This window comes from Marmota marmota, unplaced genomic scaffold (assembly GCF_001458135.2).
Source record: "Marmota marmota marmota unplaced genomic scaffold, marMar, whole genome shotgun sequence".
Lineage (NCBI taxonomy): Eukaryota > Metazoa > Chordata > Mammalia > Rodentia > Sciuridae > Marmota > Marmota marmota.
In genome coordinates this window covers 4581546-4600387 of record NW_026000076.1, presented here as the reverse complement: position 1 = coordinate 4600387, position 18842 = coordinate 4581546, and the positions used below count along the sequence as shown (strand labels likewise).

At 40.5% G+C, this 18842-nt stretch overlaps 1 long non-coding RNA gene across 3 annotated transcripts in view; it reads right to left on the bottom strand.

Annotated features, from left to right (window-relative positions):
- LOC125620117 overlaps positions 1–17889 on the bottom strand; it is an 80900-nt gene extending 63011 nt beyond the window's left edge. For 2 of the 3 annotated variants that reach the window (XR_007351693.1, XR_007351695.1), the window contains exons 1-2: positions 17483–17889; positions 12904–13004 (exon numbers count right to left, since the gene is read on the bottom strand). This is a non-coding gene — a long non-coding RNA (uncharacterized LOC125620117). The remainder of the gene's footprint in view (positions 1–12903; positions 13005–17482) is intronic. The other variant, XR_007351696.1, reaches the window with a different exon arrangement.
- Between the last annotated feature and the right edge of the window lie 953 nt (positions 17890–18842).

Below are 18842 nucleotides of genomic sequence, written 5' to 3'. Positions count from 1 at the left end.
GTTCTTTTAAGTTATATTTGACAATAGAATTTATTTTGACATAATTATAAAAGCATGGAATATAATTTGTTCCCGTTCAGCTCCCAGTACTTCTTTCTCCTTCCCCTCCCCTCCCCTCTCTTCACCTCTCTGTTCCCTTCCCTCTACTGATCTTTCTGCTATTTACTTAGTTTTTTTTTTTTTAATGTCTTGTGGATGTACATGAGGGTGAGATTCACTGTGGAATATTCATATATGTACATAGGAAAATTAGGTCAAATTCATTCCACCATCTTTCCATATCCCATCCCTCCTCCCTTCCCTTTGTTCCCCTTTGTCTACTCCATTGATCTTTGTTTTATTCTTCTTTAACCCCTCCATCTAATTTTGGATGAGCTTCGAATATTAGGAAAAACATTCAAACTTTGACTGTTGGGGATGGGACTGTCTTATTTTATTTAGCATGATAGTTTCCAGATTCATCCATTTACCAGAAAATGTCATAATTTCATTCTTATTTTTGGCTGAGTAGTACTCCATTGTGTACAGACACCAAATTTTATTTATCCGTTCATCTGTTGAAGGGCTCCAAGTTTAGTTCCATAGCTTGGCTATTGTGAATTTTTTTGAACTACTACAAAAATTGATGTGGCTGCATCACTGTAGTATACTGATTTTAAGTCCTTTGGATATATTCCAAGGAATGGGATAGCTGAGTGGTATCCTAGGTTTTTTTGTTTTGTTTTGTTTTGTTTTTTTGAGACATCTCCAAACTGATTTCTAGTGTGGTTGCACCAGTTTGCAGTCCCACTAAAAATATATGAGTGTACCCTTTTCCCTTTATGCTCACCAACATTTATTGTTACTTGTATTCTTGAAAATTGCCATTCTTACTGGAGTGAGATAAAATATCAACGTTGTTTTAATTTGCGTTTCTCTGATTAATAGAGATGTTGAACATTTTACACGTGTTTGTTGACTGTTTGCATTTCTTCTTCTGTGAAGTGCCCATTCACTTCCTTTGCCCATTTATTAAATGAGTTATTTGTTTTTGGGTTTTGGTTTCTGGTGGTAAGTGTTTTGAGTTCTTTATACATCCTGGATATTAATGCCCTATCTGAAGAGCATGTGGCAAAGATTTTCACCTATTCTGTAGGCTCTTTCTTCCTGCTCACAAATTGTTTCCTTTGCTGTGAAACAGCTTTTTAATTTGATGCCATCCCATTTATTGATTTTTTTATTTGACTTCTTGCACTTTAGGAGTCTTGGTAAGGGAGTCAGTTCCAAAACCAACATGTTGGACCCCAACCAACATTTTGATTTCTCCTGTAGAATGTGAGCCCAAGAAGACAGGGACCACATCTATCTATTCACTCTGCATCCCCAGCACCTAGTCCAGTAGGCACCTGGTATACAGGAGTGCTCAATAGTTTTGTAGAATGTATATTTTTGTAGAAGGTGCACAATGCAACAAATACTTTAAGACATTAAAAGCCCAATGTTAAATAAAATGTCAGCAATAAGCAAGGCATCAAGCCCAGGTCTGCTGGCTTTTGAGGTCCACTACACCTATCCAACCAGAATGGTATCTCTCTTCTCTAAGCCACCTTGCTCTGCCTTTGCTCTTCCCTCAGTCAAGCACATCTTTCCAGCAATAAGTCTGGACCCACAGTGTCTGTGGTGGTCTAGAGCATCTCTTCCCACTTTCAATCAAATGTCTGTTTTGCTGTCTCTCTGTTGACCTTGCCTCAGAGACCTTCCCTTTCTAATCTTACAGTCTGCAGTCACAGTGGAGGATTCTCAATATATCTCAGAGACTTTTCTTTGAGTGAACTATAATTGGGATATTAGAAACCAAGACTTTCCCAAAGCCACTGCCTATCAGTACTGATCTCCATGGCCCAGTGGTTTATGGCTCCTGGGATGTCCATGGTCTGGGTGGATGCCTGTCCAGTCTGAGACTGGCTCAACATACTAGCATTAGTTGTAAACTGGTATCAAAATCAGTTTCTCCTTCCTCCCTCCAACCCACCCATTTGAGCTCCTAGACATCCATGGCCTAAGAGTTCCAGAGAACGGTGAGGACAGTGCCTTTTTGAGGGACCCTCCACCCTTACTTCCCCAAATCCAGTGCTTCACTGTTCAGGCTGTCTCCCCAGCCCCCAGATCTGGTCATCTCTGGACTTCTGCTGTCTCTACTTGCCCCAGATCCATTTTTTTCTGGCAAAAGCAGCTGTAAAGCTAGCAATGTCCTGAACAGAAGGCAAACTCATCTCTTTGCAGGCCCTTCTCACCCATTTGTAGATGTAACTTTTGCAAAGCCTTGGATCTTATGTATTGGCCTTGGGACAGTGTCATATTTAAGAAGCATAGGACAGGGGAGGGGAGGGGGGATAGTAGAGGATAGGAAAGGCAGCAGAATACAACAGACACTAATATGGCAATATGTAAATCAATGGATGTGTAACTGATGTGATTCTGCAATCTGTGTACGGGGTAAAAATGGGAGTTCATAACCCATTTGAATCAAAGTGTGAAATATGATATATCAAGAACTATGTAATGTTTTGAACAACCAACAATAAAAATTTAAAAAAAGAAGTATAGGACAATAGCCAACATGTAATTTAAAAGGAATTCCATTCTTTATTCATCTGTCATGTAAATCATTACAGAGAATAAAATTAAATTGGAATGCTTAAATATTTACTACATACTAAACATAGAAAATTCCCATTCTCTTCCCTCTCTCCTTTACTCATATTTGCTCTGATGAGATTGTCCTTATCCTCTTGAAGAAAATTCCTACACCCCTTACCTCCATGACTTCCCTTTGTTTATCAGCCCTGTTATTCTCCTCCCTCAGGATTTTATTTTACAGCCTGAATTAGCTTCTTTCCCAGCAATAAGGAAAGTTTCTTTTTTGGAGGGGGCAAGAAGGATTCTGCCATGAAGATTTCTCTTTTAAGAGATGAGCGAGAGAAAGAAGCAAATACCCACACAGAAATAAATAACCCACCATCACTTAGACAATTTTCAGAATAGGCATAGCCTCATTATTTTCTTGTTAGTCACTCCTAGCAACACATTTTCAACTGATCTTTGTGGTGTTTAAAGGCCCACATCAACAATTACCACTCAGCTTGGTGACAGCCAACAAGCTGGTGAAAAAACAAAAAACAAAAAACGATAACTCCTTGCATGGGACCAGCTAGCTCAGAAACAGGACTGTGATTACTTGGAGCTAGTAGACTTTTTCTGGAAGAGCACAGAAGCTTTACCTCTTGGCTCTGTCTTGAGTGCAAGAGTCTGTTCATCGGTTCAACCAAGGAAACCACCAAGAATTTCTGTGAATCCATTATTAGTCCGGCTCTTAGCTAGATACCGAAGACCAAGATGAATAAACTTCAGTCCTCATCTCCAAGAGCTCATCTCCAGTTGGAAAAAGAATGGTCTGACCACATCAGCCACAGCAAAATTAAGTGGAATTATAGTAGACCTAGTAGCTAGTGACTGTGAGGCCACTGGGAGAGAGAAGTAGCCTTGACTTGCAGTAGGGTCACCTGAAGAAGACTTCCAGAGGAGTTGTCATTGGATCTGAATCAAAAAAGGAAAAGTAGAAGTGTTCAGGCAAAGATTGGAGTACAGGCATTTCAATAAGAAGCAAAGAATAGGCAATGCCATAGTTACTTGAAAGAGGGTGATCTGCTGGGGGAAGAATGGAAGTTTAGAACAGCTAGAGGGTATGTGGCATGGAGTAGGGAGAGAGGACACTGGAGCAAGGAAACCTGAGCTAATGGTTTGAAAGGTATTCTTTCTTTGTCCTAAATTTATGCATGAATTTTTTATGTATGCATAATTAAATAACATTTTCAAAAGAAAAGCAAAATTATTATATGCCCCTTGATCTTTATTTTTTTTTTTAGTTAGTGACATATTTTTTACATGCCAGTTTATACAGAACTGTTTTGCTATTTTAACAGACAAGGAGGAACCAGTAAAGGATTCTTAATTTGGGGAAAGATTGGATTGGATCTATGTCATGGGGAATCTAGATGGAGTGAAGGGGACCTGGGCAAAGTCCACTCATGGAGGGTGATAATGAGAACACCATTGAAAAGCCTACAAGGATGAGTTTTGAGAAAGATTTCTGAGGCCAAATCAGCAGGATTGGGACAGGCGATGGACAGACTGTGAGAATGGCTTGGTGAAGGTTCATTCTGTTAAATGTAATAGAAGCTACTCACAGTAACTTCAGAAGAAATGTTTTGAAGGATGTTATTCAAGGGCAGGAACTACAACTGAGCCTGAGGATAGTCTGGGACTCCAAATTAGAAAGCTCTCAGGAATCAAGTCACTGTCTGCTCATTCGAGGACTGGGGTCCCTCAGCCCAACTTCTCACTGAAGGTCCACTTCACGGATCTCTGTGTGTTTGCTTCTCTCTGCATTTGTGCCTCTCCCAGCTATAATAGGAGGCTCTGCAGAACAAGCTAGAACTTAGTTCAGTCTAACCTAGAATAACTAAAGTCAGAATCTGGGGTGTAGGCATGGCCATCCCATAAGTGAGTGAGTGAGTGTGTGTGTGTGTGTGTGTGTGTGTGTGTGTGTGAGATGTGGTGTGGAGCAGGGCCTGTTTTCAGAATTCCTTAGGCAGTTTCAACATAGAGTAAGGGTGAAAACCTCTGGTTTGGAACGTTCAATGTCTCTAAGGCACCAATTCCAAATTCCCGGAAGAGCGGATGTGCTGGGTGCAGCCTGGGTCAGGTGTTCACTCTGGTTCAGTTGACGGTGGCCCTGGAGGCAGGGGCTGGACAGAATAAATGTGGTGACAGTTAAGACTGTTCAGCCTCCTCACCAGGAAGTGGAGGGGGGAAGGAGGGGCCCTGAGAGCATCAGGATTTTGTAGCTCCACTCTGCACAGGCAAATCAGGTTTCATGTTTACCCGCTGCTCCTGGCCCTGGGGACAAATCTCAGGCCTGAATGGAAAATGAGTACTTTATGTCACTGGCGTGGATCCCATTTACTCCCATCCTTGTCTGAAAGGACAAAGGGAGTGACTTAGTCCCTGAGCTTTAATCACCAGACCGGCTCTGGTTTGGCCTCCGCCCTCTATTGGGAGCGTACACTGCCCGACTATGCCCATCTCGGGCCATTTAAGCAAATCCAGATGGCAAAATCGTGTCTCCTGGATTGTGGAAGCAAACAGCTGTTAAATGATATTTCGATGGACTGGCTTCTTATTTGTCATCAGAATGAGCAATTGCCAGTGGACTGTGGCTTCATATTTCCATCCAGATTTGGGGGAGGCAGGGAGGAGGGAAAGAGCTGACCAGAGGACACTAGAGAAGCTGGCTATTTGTTTCTGTCTTCCTCCATATTTACCCCACCAGTTGTTAGGCAGCTCCTCCCACTCACTTAAGATTATCTCCCTAAATGGAGAATTCTTCACACCAGCTGCAAAGAGAGGAAAAGGAACCTTGGCTACATTTAGGGAACTTCGCCTAACCTCAAGAGATCTTTTCCCAGCTCCTCCAACTCAAAGTCAGGCTTCTCCGGGGGTGTGGGTCTTAACTGTCCAAACTCGAGGACGGCCTGGTGGGTGGGTTGAGAACTAGACGCCCTTTATTATTCTGCTCTGCCAAGTCTTATCTTCCCTGTCATCATCCCAGTCTGGACCACAGTTCCAAAAATGATTCTATATACTTTGCCCACTTGGTAATTTATGGATGAGTTTTTGAGTAAATATTTTTCAGTTTTGTTTTCATTTCACTAGAAAAGCTAAGGAGATTATATCTTTATGCCAAGACAGAGGATTTAAGACTCAAGACCTTAAATCAAGAACCAGATCTGTCAATTACTAGTTTCATGACCTTAGGCAAATGACTTTGGTTTCCTCCCCCAGTTTTCTTCCCATTCTCCCATGACTGTTTATACCTACTTCTCTTAGTATATGTATCACATGTGGATGTCCAACAGGAGATTTTGAACTTCTTAAGACTAAACTTCTGTCTGGTGACAAGCACAGTGCCTAGACACATAGCAGATGTCCCAAAATATTAAAGTTTATCATCTTAAAATCTATGAAATTGGGACAATGATATCAAATTGTAAATACTGAATAAGACAATTCATGTGACTTATAAACTATAAAGGATAATAAATACATATGCTTAAAAGCTGTAATAATGCCTTTGCAAAGTTTTGTATAGTTTTTAGAACATTTGGTTCTATTAAATTATGCTCATTTCATACTTGAAAAGTTTGGGAGGGCTGGGGATGTAACTCAATAGTAGAGTGCCTGCCTTGCCTAGCAAATGTGAGGCCCTGGGTTCAATCCCCAGCATCACCAAAAAGAAAAAAAAAAAAAAAAGAAAGAAAGAAAGAAAAGTTTAAGTTAAGGAGTTGTGGGGGATACTAAGACTTCTCATTTGCAAGATTTTTAAAAATCATATGACTTACACTTTTTAGCAAAAGACTCTGTTCTCACCTGGGTTGTTTTCTTCATTCAACAAAGTCACATTGCTTAATGGTAGATATACTTGGTTAAAGGATGAAAGCTATAAACCAGAATTTCTCAACCTCCACACTACCAACATTTTGGGCCAGTGATTCCTTGTTTGGGGGGTGGACAGCTGTCCTTTACATTGCAGGATGTTTAGCAGAGTCTCTTGCCCTCTGCCCACTAGATGCCAATAGCACACTCCTCCCAGTTGTAACAGCCAAAAACGTCTCCAGACTTGGGCAGATGTGGGGAGGGGGCGCATCAAGTCTCCCTTCCTTCCCTGTTGAGCACCTCTACTCTGAAGTCTTGACTTACACTTTTTCCTCTGTATCTTTATCATGAACATTCTCAATAGATACCTATCTCCTCAAACATTTATCATTTCTTTATGATAAAAACACCCCAAATTCTTTCTTCTAGATTTTTGAAATATACAGTAGTACATAATTATTACCTATAGTTGTACTATTTTACACAATAACACCAGAATTTATTATTATTATCTAACTGAAACCTAATATCCATTGACCAACCTTTCCATCCTCTCTCCCCCAGACTCTCTTCAATCTCTGGTAACCACTATTCTATTCTCAATTTCATTTTTTTCTTTATTTTTTTTTATTTGTCAGCCTTTATTATCCAAAAGGAAAGTCAAGCCTTAGAGTTTGCTTTTAAAAAAACCCAACCTTGTTTATGAAAAACAATGTTTTAACTCTTTATGACTTTTAATTATCTATTCAATACCATGGAGCAAGTATTGATTGCTTTTTAATCACTATTTTTCCAACCACTCTCAATTTCTGTGAGATCAATTTTTTTTTAGATTTCATATATGAGTGAGATCATGTGGTATTTGTCCTTCTGTGCCTGACTTATTTCACTTAACAGTGACCTCCAGTTTCATCTATGTGTTGAAAATGACATGATTTCATTCTTTTAATGACAAAACAGTGTTCAGTGGTATGTATTACCACATTTTCTTTATCCATTTATCACTTGATGGACACTTTGGCTGTTTCCCTTTCTTGGATATTGTGAACAGTGCTGCAAAGAACACAGGAGTGCATATGTCTCTGACATACTGGTTCCATTTTGTTTGGATATCTACCCAGGAATGGGATTGCTGGGTCAAATGGTAGTTCTATTTTCATTTTTTTAAGAACCCCCATACTATTTTTATAATAGATGTACTAATTTACATTCCTCCCATTAGTATTCAAGAGTTCTCTTTTCTCCACATCCTCACCAGCACTTGTTTTTAGTCTTTTTGATGATACCCGTTATTACTAGTCGAAGTGATATCTCATTGTGGCTTTGTTTTGCATTTCCCCAATTAATGATGTTGAGCATTTTTCATGTATCTATTGGCCATTAGTGTGTCTTCTTTTGAGAAACATCCATTTAAATCTATTGCCCAAGTTTAAATCAAGTTATTTTTATATTGAGTTTTAGGGTTCTATGGAGATATAGACATAGATATTCTGGTTACTGGACCTTGCCAGATATGTGGTTTGCAAATATTTTCCCTCATTCTATAAGCTGTCTCTTCACTTTGATGATTGTTTGCTTCGCAGAAGCTTTTCAGTTTGATGTAATCCCATTTGTCTATTTTTGCTTCTGTTTTCTGTGCTTTGGGATCTTATCCTAAAAAACATTTTGCCCATTCCAATGTCCTGAAGTGTTTCCCTGTTTCCTTCTAGTAGTTTCATATATTATAGTTAAGTATTTAATTCCCTTTAACCAGTTTTTATTTTTGAGGTGAAGGACTTGCTATATTTCCTAGGCTGGCCTTCAACCTTCCACCTCTGCCCGCCATGTAGCTAGGATTACAGGCTTGGCCAGCTACTTATAAAGTTGGTATTCTGAAGGCAAATTGACATCTGAGAAGACAAGGGAGTAGTTAATTGGAACCCATCTGAAGAAGAAATTTGTATGGGTTGTGTAATGTGTCCACTGTGTTTCAAAACAGATCTCTTCACACTTACAACCACCATCATCATGGCCACTTTGAGCTCCTTTCTTTCTGTAGGATCTTATTTAAACCTCAAGGCAATCCTGATGAGGTTTTATTGGAGATAAGTATAATTACCTCCATCTTACTCATGAGGACATTGAAACTCAGGGATATGTGAACTTGGTGAAGGGCACATAATTGTTAAGTGTCAAACTTGAGATTCAGTCCAAAGCTCAACAAAGTGAATTGCAAGATTCCAGAAATTTCTGTGGAACTCTGAAACAGAATAAAGAGCTTCTTGTCTAATTCCTATAACTATTTCACTGTGAAAAGAAGTCCTAAAAAAAAAATCTCATATAGAAGACTAGGAATCATATAATCAGGATGTTAATCCCTACATTACTACTTTGTAGCCAAGTGATCAGGGCAGCTGACTTGCCACAGAGCTCAATTTTCTCATTTAAAATGGAGATCATAGGGCTATCATGGTGGTGTGTAAACTGTTACACTCTACAAAAATGTAGTTTTACCACAGACATTTCCCAGGAGTTTTGTCATAAAATCTCAAGAAGCACATGGCTACCCTACTCAAGTCAAGTTGGACTACCATCGTTGAGGCTGTCCAAGGTGTTCTCTTTCCCATAACATCAGCAATGATGGGGGAGAATGAGCATGTCAGGCTGTGGGGGCCACTCCTCTAATATGTTGCTGCATTTGAAACACAAACAGGGCCTCTTCTGAGTAACCATGAGGAGAGGACGAACAGACTCAAGGGCACGTCTCCAAGTGGCTGGCGTGCACCCAGAGACTATGGAAAATTGTGGTTTGCCTCAGACTCTGGCAGAAGGGAAAAGTCCCAGCTCCCAATTTAGTGGCTTCCACAAAAGTAAACCAAAGTGAGTCATGTGAGGATGGAGAAACCACCAGATACAGTCTTCCGTGTGGGGATCACGATAAAGATGAAAACTGGAGATGGGAGAACTCTAAGAACCTGGGCAGCTGGTGATGCTTCTTAGTGAGTCAGCGTGTGAGACGTGCACAGGGAGAAGGCACGAGGATGTACAGGTTCTCGCTCACATGGGATGTGGAAAAGCCCTGTGTGTCTTCTGCCTCTTCATTGGTTGCTTTGCCAGCCACAGTTGAACTTATATGGTGTTACTATAGGAGAGTGACCTGGTGCTTTTTAAAACACAGAATTGCCTGTTAAAGTTCAATTTTCAGAGGGGAAAAAAAAGGGGAATCATAAACTGAAATCAATTTCCATGCATGTATGAGATTGTCAGGATGAACCCAACTACTATGGTAAAACATAAAGCACTAATAAAAATAAATAAATAAAATAAAGTTCAATTTTCACTTTTGCAGAGTAGAAGAGGACCTGTTTTCTTTGCCAATGCAAACACTTTGCAGTGCTATTATTTCCATTTTTGAAAAAATTAATATCTACATGTGATGAAAATCCAATTCAAGTAGTGGAGAACATTAAGAAAACTCTCCTCCTTCCACTCCTCCTCTCTCCATCCACTCCCTATTATAACTGATTTTTGCCAGTTCTGGGTAATGTTCTTCTGGTGGTTGCCAGAAAATATTAATAACATGGTTATGTCTCTAATCTTTTATTTATGAACTTGCAACAGTATTTACTGCCTCCTGTTACAGGAGGGTTTGTGCTCCCTCATCCTCTCACCCTCTGTCTCTTCTCACACTTTAGTCTGTATTCCCCTTGGTTCCCTACTGGAATGAGAAACTCCCCATCTACTCCTCCCTCCTTTCCTCCCATTTCCTTCACCTCCTGATTTCCGTCATCACTATCATTCCCTTTTATATTTAATGGATTTTTAATAACTATATTCTGTTTGTAAACCAAAGTTGTCTTCTCTGCTTTTGTCCAAAGATTGATTAAAATGTTGATAACTCACAGGGAGTTTTCTAACTCTGTAGATATTTAAATCATTTACTGAGGAATCTGGTAAGAAAGCAGAGAATCCTAGGCCACTCCAAAGAAAATGTTTAAAAGGAAAAATTAAATAAATTGTCTTTCCTTACTCTAATCAGTTCCTCAAAACTATGCCTTAATTTAGATCGCTTCTCATTTAGATTAGGATTTTTATCTGCTTCTTGATTTTTCTGAGGTTTCTACTTGCTTTTGATATTTTTTAGCTAGTTGACATGAGAAACATATATCCTCTTTATCATATCATGAAGATCAACCAATTTCTGAAGCATACAACTTTCTAAATTTTGCATTACTGTCTTCTGGGTATGTACCACAACTATCACAATGCCTTTTTTATTTTAATTACATCATTAAGGGATTTCTAATGTTTCTTAGATCCTTTGACTTTCTCTTTCTTGTATTTATCTTTCATTTTACTGGAGTGTCAGGATGAACATGTTGAACTTTGAGGCAAAAAAATATATACAGATACATACTTGTATATGTATGTATATACCCAAAGAGAGATATATGCTTTAAATTACATTTCTATAATTTTTAGTGCCCAAAGAGAGATATATGCTTTAAATTACCTTTCTATAATTTTTAGCAACCTCAGTATTTCACATTTGTTTGGCCATCTATATTTCTTCTTCTGGGAACACTGTTTATACAATGAGTGGTTCTAAATGTCATTCAGCCCAGCAGATGTCTGACTTAAGCTCCTTGCACATATAATTTTAAGTTGCAAAGATGTAACATTTGTGAAACCTTACTCATTGTTATTAGTATTTGTAATTCTTTAAGAATCATAAATAAAATTTGAACCGTCAGTTTAGAAAGCTTAGTGTTCTCCTTCCTCTAACTTTTCCTCCAGCACTTCCTTCCTGACTTTCTTAAGAAACTAAGGGAAGAGGAAAGAATGTACCACACCATGTGTATAGACAGCTTTTTGCCACTGGGAACAAAATGCTTGACAGGAACTTAGAAGAGGAAAAGTTTATTTTGGTTCATAGTTTTAGAGGTTTAGTCCATGGTTGGCCAATTCCATTGATCTGGGCTCCAGGGGAGGCAGAATATCATGGCAGAAAGAGGCAATAGAGGCAAAGCTGCTCAGCTCAAGGCAGCCAGGAAACAGAACTAGAGAGAGGAGACAAGCCACTAAAATATAAATGTCAAGAGCATGCCCTCAGTGGCCTACTTCCTCCAGCCACACCCCACTTCCCCACAGTTATCACCTAGTACAGTAGTTCTTTCAAATTATTAATCCACCAAATGGATTAATCCACTGATTATGTTACAGCTCTCATAATCTTAATTTCACCTCTGAACATTGCTACATTATCTATCACAGGAGCTTATTGGGGGACACCTTATATCCAAACCATCACACTATGGTATCCTTTCCTTCAGTCAAATTTCCATCTTGCCTCTTTCCTGAATTCTGACTCCCACTTCTACTTGCCCATAAAAGTCTTCTAGAACCTGCCAGGATGGCACCCCTGCCCAGGTTCCATTCAACAACAGGACATATATGTGAGGTGGAGGGCCCCGTATGGGGCACAATTGCATGCAATTGATGGTCATGGTGACAGGCCTCAATGCCCAGGGTTAACGAACTAGGAGCCCCAATTTGGTTCATATAAATTGAACTCTCCCTACCTTTTGCAATGCAAATGCATGCTCAGAGTACCTTATTTTAATAATGTAAGCAGTACTATTTGTGAGAAAAAAAACTCTTCAATTGGAAAAATCAAACCCTTTCTGAATATTAACCTTTGTGAAAAGAAAGTCATGATAATACTGAGAAACCTCAAAGTCATGTGTGTGCATGTGTGTGCACATGCCTATTTAAATTTTAAGAAATTTTAATATACTAATGTGGTAAACTGAAGAGCTGGGAAATTCAGTGCCTATAGCCTCCCTTTCAGCCTGGTTGGAGCTACCAGGGACATGAGTCTATTTGTGGCAGAGAGCTTGTGCTACAGAAGCTGGAGAATGATTTCTCTTCCACTTGCCTCATGGATGTACAATTTCTGGAGGGAGAAAGAGGAATAGGAAGGAGTAAAAGTGATCTTTAATGAAAGATGAGGGATGTTTTCTCTCAAACCTTCTGAGAAGTTCTCAACTTTAATCTTATACCATATTGTCATGCAAAGAAATGCTACTTAAAGCTGGGCATGGTGGTGCATGCCTGTAATCCCAGAGGCTTGGGCGGCTGAGGCAGGAGGATCCTGAGTTCAAAACCAGCCTCAGCAAATTAGTGAGGCCCTAAGCAACTCAGCAAGAACCTGTCTCTAAATAAATCATTTTTAAAAAAGGGCTGGGGATGTGGCTCAGTGGTTAAGTGTCCCTGGGTTCAATCCCAGTACTAAAAAAGGCATCTCGAAGAAGGGGACCCAAACAACAAAATCCCAATGAAACCATACAACCTCCAAAGGCAAAGGCCATTTCACATAGTACATATTTGTATTTGTTGGCTAGCCCAGCATAACAGAATGTCACAAATAAGAGACATTTGTTTACCCACGATTCTGGAGGCTGGAAGTCCAAGGCCATTGGACGTGGTTTTTTGTGAGTACTCTTCTTAGTTTGCAGACAGCTTTGGTGGCCTCACATGGTCTCTTCTCTCTGCACCCAGGGGGAGAGAGAAATCTCTGGTGTCTCTTCCTTTTCTTGTAAGGACACCAGTTCTATTGGATTAGGTCCCCACCCTCATAGCCTCATTTAGACTTTAACTACCTTCTTTAAGGTCCTATTTACAAATTTAGTCATATTGGGGGTCAGAGCTTCAATATAAGAATTTGGGGTGACAAAATTCAGGCTACAAGAGTATCAAATAAGCAACTACAATTAATTAATTAATGCTCTAACTGCTTTCCCGGACATATGAGTTCCTGATTTTAATACTACCCTATTTCTTATTCATATTCTTCTTATTCTTCCTTAAGGTTGATGTCATTGCTAATATGATTACACTACCAAGGTCATCAAGGTTACAGATTTTACAATGTTCCTTTGAGGTGGCAGGAACTTGTTCATTCATCACTCAACAAACATCCACACGTTCATGACAAGCCCCCCATCCACACTCTGCCCCCTCATTAGGGCCTGTTTTATCTCTCTATTTCTGTCTCTGTCACTATTCACTCTTGTTTGACTGTGCTCCTGTTTAGTCAGGGTGCTCTAAAGGAACAGAATACATAGTAAGTATAATTATAAAAGGGGGACTCACTAGGTTGGCTTATGTGACCAGAAGCTGGATAGTCCACAATGGCCATCTGCAGCCTGAAGAGCTGGAAGAACCAGTAGCTGCACAGTGCAAGAGGCCCCAGAACAAGAGGGATCAACAGTGCTACCCCTAGTACAAGACGGAAGGCTACTGGAGAATTACTGGCAGGGTCTGCTTTGGAAGAGTGAAGAAGCTGTTAAACCACGATGCAAAGAAAAGAGCACCTACTCCAATTTTAAATCAAATTAAAGCAAGCTTATAATTCCAACTAGCTGGGACCGTCCCTCTCCCAAAATTCGTGGGATAGAAGACAGTATTCCAGCTCTCTAGGAGCACAGATTTATAGCACAGAAAGTTGCAAAAAAGGAGGGGGGTGTCTTAAGAACTTTCAGATAACAGAATTTTGACAAGCATAATACAAAAGCAGGTAGTAGGTTAATGATCTAAATGGTTCAGCACTTAGGGAGTAAATTTAGATCCCAACATCAGAATTTATGAGGCACCGCTAAGGTTTCAGAGAGGGTTGCTATCTGGTCAGGGAAAACCAGGCATGGGTGAGTTCAAGGCACGAGCAGCCATTCCAAGCAAGTTTAAAACATCAAAATACAGCTAGGCCAAATAAAAATCCTAATATTTTACATAAAACAGAAATGAATCTTTTAAAACTTTTGACAAGATGGTTCCTGATCTTCAGAGGAAATTAGGCTGGGTTATTAGGCGAGAGTCCAATATCCTCAGATGATCGCAGCAGCAATAAAGAACCTGGTCACGAAGAATTGAGCTTGCATTCACTGCTGTTTTCTTGTTCTTCCAACTTTTATTCCATCCAAGCCATCATCCTATTGGATGGTTCTGCCCATGCTTAGGGAGGGTTCTCCATTTCAATTGGCTATCCCACATGCCAATCATTCCTAGACACACCTTCACTGACACACCCATAAGCCTCTTAATTACTGACATCTCTTAATCCAATCAAGTTAACAATTAAAATTAACTATTACAGCCAAATAAAATTCTCTCTCTTGCTTTCTCTTCAGCAAGAAGAATATGGACATTCCAGGGCTCTGGAAAAATGTCATCAAAACTTATTCTATGTCTTTAATGAATACTGTGAACTTATTATTCTAAAAGTCTGCATGTTCCATCTGATGAAAATAAAAATAAGGAAGCTCTGACTTCAAGTTATAAATGTGTTGCTCATGGCAGGAGTGGCGGATTGGATGATTGTGTCACATAAACAAACCAGAATTATATAGAAATGGTCCTCCTGGAGCACCTGGGGCCTGGAGTGACTTCTTAAGATGCTCATTTCCTTTCCTGAGTAGTCTTAGGTCACATGTGTGGTCTTTAGAGCTGTCCCCATTATCTTCTGACTTCCTAGGACATCACAGCTCAACACCTCTTTTGTTTCACTCTCCAGTGGTCCCAGCATGCTCATTTCCTCTCTAAGTCCATTGACTTTCCAAAATATCCGTAACACATTTATAGTTTGCAAAGTATATTCTCTTGTCATCCTTTAATTCTCACAAGTACTTTTTGCAGTGACAGGGACTCAGCCACCCATGTACTCAACATGAACTATTTGGGGACTAGGTGACATGCCAAGTTCAGAGATGACTAGGGCATGCTGCCCACCAACTCAAAGATCACTAGGGACCCAGTGTGGAGGCCATCATGAGCACAACATGTTAGGTGCCATGGAAGGAGGGCATCATGGGGTAAGAGCACAGAAGAAGCTCATTCTAGCTCCAGAGGACCAGGAAGGTTTCCAAAGGAAAAGTATGGATCTTGGCCTTGATGGGAGAGTTGGAGCTGGGCAGGAAAAAGGGGGTTGAGGTAGTGTCACACAAAGGGTCAGGACCTTCAAATTATAGGAGAAAAAGTCAGCTCATTTGTGGTATTAAGTTGTTGTGTGTAGCTGCAGATAGAGTGTAAAGTACAGAAGTGAGGTGGGCAGAAGAGGAATGAAGAGAACAACCATCTGGGGCCCAGATCACAGGTGAGTATGTTTCTGGACCTAGTAAGACTTTGGACTTTCACTCTAAGGCAAATAAGTCACTGAGGGTTATAAGAGATGTGGATGGGTAAGACTTGGAGTTTAGAAAGTAATCAGGCCATGTGGACACTGGGCTGAGGCAATGGGGCTGGGAGACAATGAAGCTACTGACATGGTCCAGGAAAGAGAGGACGGGATTTCAAAGTGGGGCAGAGACAATGGGAATGCGCAGCAGGGGTGGGTTCAAGAGATATTTGGGAGATTATAAAGGACTTGTGACTGAATGAATGTGGGAGGCACAGGGGAAGCTTGAGCAAATGTCCACATTTCTGTTGGGCTCAGGCATGAATGACGAAGCCATTCACCTAAATGGGGCCAGGTGGGAAAAAGAATGAACACTGCACATGCTGAGCTCTAAGGACCTGCAAATCCCAAATAGATGTTCAGAGAAGTTTTGTCTCAGGGTCCAGGAGCTCAGAGAAGAGGTCTGTTTTGCCAGTATAGATTTGGAAGACACTATGGTGTGGGCAGTAGTTGATGTCATAGAAGTATGTGAAGTCACATGCTTCCCAGGGAGAGGTTCAGAAACCTGATGTCATTTGACAGATAGAAAAACTGAAGATCAGGATGGTCCAAGATCTCACAGCTGGTACATGACAGAACTGGGCTGAAGCCAGGTCTTATGGCTCTTTATGTACAGGAAGCTGCTCTTAAGCAGCAGCCATTCATCATATTGCTCCTGGAAGGCTGAGGAGTAGATCAAGTACCTGCCCCGGGCTTTACAGGGAATAAGGCAGAAGGTGCAACACTTGCAGCATGTTCACCTCTCACTTTATCCTTAACTGCTGCCCTTCCAGGGCCTCTCACTGATCAGCCTCCTTCCCTGTCTCTGCTCCACACTTGGGCCTTTGCTTACCTCCTCTGATCATCAAAATTTACCTGTCTTAGTCCCATCTATCTCCACTCTAGAACTGAAGTTTCCTCCCGGGCCACATGATAAAGCAATTTCTGCTAAAATGGGTATCAAGAGCTTAATGAGAAATCCACCCCACTGTACCTCTGCCATTCAGCCAGTACTCCTGGAGAGGTGTAAGTACCATTGCTAAAAACAAGAACTTCAAACAACTTGGAAGACTGCTGTTAAGGAACAGATAGAACATAAGCAGAAGAGACAGTGGGGGACCAAATCACCATGGGCACATTTCCTATCACAGTAAGGTGGCTGGACTTATGTCCATTCAACATGGTGAGGCAGGACACGTCTCGTTTCCAAGACCCTCCTTTGCATGACAGCTAACATTCTATTTTACCATATGGCAGAAAGAACAGGTGTGTCCTTGATCCCAAGTGCATGAAGGGTGCACACACACACCCCACAAGTATGTTTCACCTACTGCTCTGCAATTTGACAGGAGCAGAGACAGGGTGGTTTTTAAATCAAGGCCCTAGGTCCCAAATCTTCCTTCTCAAGTATTCCAAGTGACTTCGTTGGTAGAAACGGTGTTCAGCTAGGTTAGAACCCTGCTCAGAAACACTAAGGGGTGAGTTGAAAAGGAGCACTTTGGGTAGGAGAAGATTATTTCTCCCTTGGCTAACAATGATAGTCTCTTTTCAAATTAATGAAAAGAGGGAACAAAAAAAATCTAAAAGGTCTTTTAAAGGAAGTACAAACTTGGAAAGATGAAGGAACACTTATAAAACAGCATGTCTTGCTGTCTGTTTCCTGTCTTGCCAGACATAAGCCACAGTGACCCCACGTCACTGAAAACAGCAGCTGCTGAGGATGGGTTTGGGAAGGAGTCAGGGTGTCCAGCAGGCACAGGGGTAGTTTATCTCATGGCTTAAGATATTAGAGGAGGCCCAGGGCATGCTCCTGCCTACCTGGGTGATTGTTAGGTGGTCCAGCTCTGTTGTGACTCTGGGGATGGCTGATGGTCCTCAGGTGGTGCAGGTGGTGGCCACTGAGACCAGTTCACCTCCCAGCTGCAGACCAGAAATGCCAGAGCACTGGGAATTGAGGTTAGTGGAGTTCATAAAAGCAATGTTCTCTGGCTGGAATGGAATTGTAGATCTGTCCAGTCTCGCTCCTTCTAGTCAGTGATGAATTCTTCGGCAACATTCTTGCCAAGTAGGCATTAAGCCAGAGCCTGACAGCCCTTGTGACAAGGAAACTCACCCTGCAAAGAGACCCATTTTGTCCTTGGATCATACTGACTGGAGGGAAGGTCTTACTGAATCCAAATGCCTCTGTTACTCCAACTACCTGGTGGGAGATGCTCCTCTACAGTCTCATGGGATGTTTCTGCCTGTTCCAAGTGGCAGATGTTTGTCTGAACTCCTAGGTCTGCCAGAATGCAGGCAAGACCAGCTCCTTTGTACCTCCAAACACAGATGACAGGGGCATTTTGAACAGAATGTTCAAAGCTAGGAAGAGCTGCTTTTTTCACCTCTGAAACCTCAGCATCTGCCTAGAAACTGGCACTAAAGGTACACAATTAATATCTCCTTTGGCAATGTCATTCTAACCACACCCTTAACTTGGTGCACTCAGCCTAGCATAGGAACCAAATTTTGTGCTGAGCTTTTGCAAAGGGTCTCTACTCAAAGAGATATATCAACTCCTTTATCATAGGAATTATGGAAAATTCCTCCAAGAAGATCCCCAGAAAATTGTTTTGGTTTATTGTGTAACTTCCAAAGTGCCAGGAAAGTACTAAGATGATGAATACTAAAAACATTCCACACCTAGTCCATATTGGTACCCCAAGTATTTGTTGAATGAATGAATGGCAGAGGGAAAGGCTCTATTTTATATATGCTATATAAATATATGTAAGTTTATGTTATATAACTATATATTTTAAATATATGTATGTATATTTAATCTGTATAAACCTTTCTTGTTTTTAAAAGTACAGAAGCCAGATTACCCAAACTTCAGTTCTTACAAACATAAGCATTCATACATGCATACACATAGCTTTCTTAACATCAAATAGTTCTGGAGTGCTTTTACTTACCCAAGCTTATTTTTCAAAAATAAAATCTTCCATTATTTAATTTAAAATGTATCTACAATAAGTTTGACCCCCTTGCCACAAACTCTAGCTCTTACCTGTAGATAATATAATAATAGTGGAAAATAATAATGTGTGTATTATACACCCTAAAACAACACAATAAAGAATTATAGCTAATAAGCCAGACTTGGAGATAAAATACAAATTTTTTAAATACTGAA